We start from the raw sequence: 5,000 nt of genomic DNA on the forward strand, positions 1-5,000 counted from the left end.
TAATGTACAATTAGAATGAAATATTATATTCCATATACACGCAGTCGTTCAGATACAACCGCACAAATTCAGACAAACGCTTCCATATACAGGCACATGTAGCATATATACATATGAAGAGAAAGAAATTTGTGTGTATTTGTTTGTGTATGTATATGTAATCTATTTACACACACACACACTCACACAAACACGCACATATATGTACCTGTGTACAGTTGTGTATGTTTGTGTGAATGTGGAGAGAACTTACAATCGCATATATATGTGCTTGATGTTCATTGCTACTTTATATATGAATTTGTATTGAATAAATCTTAAGGATTTTCATCTATTGTACATGTCTCAGCCTTTAATATTATATTGCACAAAATTATATCTAACGAAAATTTGAAGCATGTAAACCATTCTCAATTGTAAATTTCCTAATAATATGATACACTTCATTTATATATCACTTTACAAATTGTAAGGTTTCACAAATTAAATACTAGTCTAATGATTGCTCTCAGCCATTGTATAAGTCCGTATCTAAAGCAATACATTGATTTGAAAATGAATGATTGTTAGACTGGAAATTCTGCATTATCTCTTACAGCAAATTATACACACATATGTAACTGTAAACTGACATAATCACGCACGCACGTACACACACACTCACACACGTACATTTGAACACTCATGGATTGTTGAACGTCTCTGTTTCAAAGGCAAAAATGATCTATACTCTAACTGTATGTGGTGTCGATAATGTTTGCTTTAGATCTCTATTTTCGCGGTAATACCAAGCACACAAAATACAACCTGTTTCGTCGCAAGTTCACGTTGGACTACGACAAAGTGTGCAGAGTTTAACGCAACTGACAGGCTGAATTTAACTACTTATTAGAGTACTTGAATTTAAGTATCGAAAAAAAAGAGAAACCGTGTGAACCTTTTAGGCTGTTGCTTGAACCCCGTAAATTTCACTTGTTAGCCGCACTCCAGAGACAAATGACCATAAGTTTGCTCTTTCAAACACAGCTATACATACATACATACATACATAACATGCATGAACAAATTTATGTTTCTGTTCCTTCAATTCAGATTGAATTTAATTAATGTCTCGACAGAAACATTCATCCCCCCCCCCCCAGTTTTTCTTCGTCTTAAATATTTAAATTTGAATTTAAATAATTTCTCGAGGGAAACCTCAAATATTTCTTCCATAGCTTAACCACACAACACCGAGACGTCCCTGAATATTCTCGCCCCTTCTCAGCATCTCTCTCTTTCACGTCCTCCTATTTCTGTCCTCCTATCTATTTCTGCCCTCCTCTCTGAAAATAAACAAGTCAGTTTCTACTAACACCAATATTGTTTTATGTGTTTATATATTGTTGCCTGAGCCATATAAATCTCGCTTCTTGGCTGCGTGCTAAAGAAAAAAAGATCGTAAGATTTTCTCTTTGAAACATTGTTATAAATTCATACATAACATGTTCGAATAGTGTTTCTGTTCCTTAAAGTTAGAGTGACTTTATGTCTCGACAAAATCGTTTCACTCAATCTTACTGTTCGTAAATTTAAACTTTAATTTAATTAATGTCTCGATAGAAACATTTCTCTCAAAAGCTTCTTCTGTCCTCTCTCCTCCCGACACAACACAATCTCTTACCAGTAGCTTCCCTTTGACCAGCCAAACAACAGCTTTTAAGTCTATTAGAATAATGTGCCAGTGCACATATATGACATCCTATGCTCTTGATATATCAAATGAAAACCAATTCACACCCCTGTTCACCTTACAGAATGACTCCCCTACGTTGTTGAAAGCAGCAAAACTAGCAGGCTAAACACTACCAGTCTATTTTCTAAGGTCATAGAATGTACTCTAAACAATAATGACAACGGGTACCTCACCAGCGCAGTCACTACTAGGATAAAAACAACAACGCCAACAAAGAAATTAGCCAGGACATTGAAAATAGTACGAAAGACAATAACGTCAAAACGAACAATAAAGTTTACAACAGTGCTACCACCATCACTGACAATAACAATACAAGCAAATAATATTAGTACTAATATTAATATGCACTGGTTATGGCATGAAACTTCATCTAAATTTTGAGTCTCGACGTGGGAATAATAATAATAATAATAAACGAACATTCTAGAAAATTCTATAACTGTAATATCTACAATTTTGTGTGCAAATTTTATCTTTCTTTTCTCTCTGACTACCCGATTATGTAAACATGCTTTTATTGAAAACAATTAAGGAGGTATGCACCTGCCAATGTATACAAACTGCACAATTACAAAAACCGTAGACCATAGCAAACCTTACAAAAAGAAAAGAAATGTTTTTTTTTTTTAATTTAGAAATTCAAAAATCCAACATGGTGAATATCAGTGGTCCGTGGGAAGAGCCATTTTAACGATGCGTCTTGCCCTACTCTTCGAAACGCCTGTGTTAGAATGGGGGTAGCTGATGAAGGAAAATGTTCTCTATGTGGCCTGCGTGTGTTTTGTACTCTGGTTATTATTATTTTTTGTCTACGTTTTGTTTGCAATGTCCTGTACCCAGATATGCACCGATATATACAGGTAGACGTAGGTATGCACATACCTGTACGTATATATGCATATACTCATTTATTATTTGTGTTATATATATATATAACTACTTTTTCTATCAGTAATTAAAAATAGAACAAGGTGAACTGGTTCTTTTCAATGCCAAGATCAACGCTCTCATTTACCGCTAGTAGTAGTAAACCCATTTGACCTCTGCTTATCCCAAGGGTGTGAGGCCTCTTTTGTCTCCTAATAGAACAGGAATACCCATTGCTGATCTCTTCACCATGTGTCGAATCTATTTCCAGACCTGTGGAATTTAATCTATTCACCAAGCTGATTTTCCTGCTCTTACTATTCGCTTAAATTTTCACATATTTATGATTATCTCAAGTACAAGACAAAAGCCGAAACTAAACAACATTCAATAATACCTTCTAATAATGAATGGAGATAATAACAATGATGGTAATAATAGTGATAGTAACAATAATGACTATAATAATGATTTAGCTAAAACTCATGTCGGATCAGAGGAAATATTAAACATAACAAATAATGATAAAATGAAAATAATAATATCATTGATGATGATAATAATAGTAACGAAAGAAAGCAGTTGGAATCTTCGTAAGCTCTCATTCATGATGCATCTAGTGATGGTGTCACAATGACAGCACTGTTAATTGCGCAACTTGATAATCATTACCTCATACGAGTGACAATGGAAATACAAAATATTGTGAATAACTTTGATAATGAAACTGAAGCCCTTGGTGATAACTGTGATACACTCGGTAGGCTCAGAGATCCTGATCCAACTGCATCCTGTAGTTATCCAGCAAGGGACCAGCACACACGGAGTAGATGGAACAAACAAGTCAATGATATGGTCATGGTGGGTTGCTATCTGAGCAACACTGTAAACGAAAATGGTGTTTATCTTAAGGGATACCGACAAAGTATGTATGATCAATGGAAAGAAAGAGGATTGTTTCAACAACTACAAAACTTCCGACACTCAGAAATGCAGAGTCTTTGACAATAATATGGAAAATATAACCCTCCTGGTAAGTAGATTTGTACTCCATGCACAAAACGAATGCAAAAGCCGTTATGATAAATCCGTTTGTACCTAGTAAAGTAATGCAGGAGGATGGGAAAGCAATGATATTCTGTGATGAATTTTCTAAATGACAGGGTAACTGAGCATCTCTGACAGGAGATAGTCGAACTAAGCAGAAAAGAGAAATACTGTCAAATCCTTTGCATATCATTGTCAAAGTACATGAATATTGCGAAGCAAGCGGCTGAAATATATTACCAAGTACTCCGTATTGAAAGTCGTGACTGGAATGCGAGAACCTTAGGTGAAGGTGATATCAGTTGCGATCTGCGCATTCGAGCCAATCGCATTGAAAATTGAAGATTCCTTAAAGCGGTTGGGAGTATCATGGTAGATTGGTCTTACACGAAAATAAGCTACGCAAGTTACTGCGCACGTTTGAATGGAAATGTTATCTGTATGTGGTCTCTCTTGTGTTTTGAAAGGTAACTATTACTCCTGTGCATTTGCCGTCAACACTGCGTAAAAAGTAACAGCAACAACAAATAGTAATAATAATAATAATAATAATAATAATAATAATAATAATAATAATAATAATAATAATGAGAAGAAGACGAAGAAGAAGAAGAAGAAAGAGGAGGAGGAGGAGGAGGAGGGAGGAGGAGGAGGAGGAGGGGAGGAGGAGAAAAAGAAGAAGAAGAAGAAGGAGGAGGAGGAGGGGAGGAGGAGAAAAAGAAGAAGAAAAAGAAGATGGGGATGCATTTTACTCGCACTTATTATTATTATTATTATTATTATTATTATTATTATAATTATTATTATTATGGTATTGTTATTATTATTATTATTATTATTATTATTATTATTATAATTATTATTATTATGGTATTGTTATTATTATTATTATTATTATTATTATTATTATTATTATTATTATTATTATTCTTTCCACTACCGGCACAATGACTGAAATTCGTGTGAGTGGGCAAGCCGACCACATACCAGTACTGAATTGTTACTTATTTCATCGAACTCCGGGAAAATGAAAAGCAAAGGGCGCTTCAGCAGAATTTCGACTAAAGACAGATGTATTACGTTTATCATCGCAACTTTCTTTTATTTCGGGCCGGTTGGTGTGTGTTGAAGATAAATTCATTGAAGATAATTGTTAATTTACATTTGGTTGGTATGTTGTAGTTATTCATACGGGTTTTCTCTTTCTCACTTCTAACTGTTTATGTATGAATCCCTAGAGTGGATATTGTATAATAGTTTTCTAGTTGCATAAGTCCACGATGTCTTTTTGTGAATGGTAAATATAATTTTCTCGATCGGATTTTCGCTGGCGTGTTCTACATAGTCA

General features: G+C 34.5%; 1 long non-coding RNA gene and 1 pseudogene across 1 annotated transcript in view; one reads left to right on the forward strand and one right to left on the reverse strand.

The window, feature by feature from the left end:
- The window catches only part of LOC149136038 (uncharacterized), a 7,581-nt pseudogene extending 6,484 nt beyond the window's left edge, over positions 1–1,097 (forward strand).
- The window catches only part of LOC128247578 (uncharacterized), a 189,238-nt gene that overhangs the window by 98,161 nt on the left and 86,077 nt on the right, over positions 1–5,000 (reverse strand). The gene's annotated exons all lie outside the window — the stretch shown is intronic.

This window comes from Octopus bimaculoides, chromosome 4 (genome assembly GCF_046866305.1).
Source record: "Octopus bimaculoides isolate indiv1 chromosome 4, ASM4686630v1, whole genome shotgun sequence".
NCBI lineage: Eukaryota > Metazoa > Mollusca > Cephalopoda > Octopoda > Octopodidae > Octopus > Octopus bimaculoides.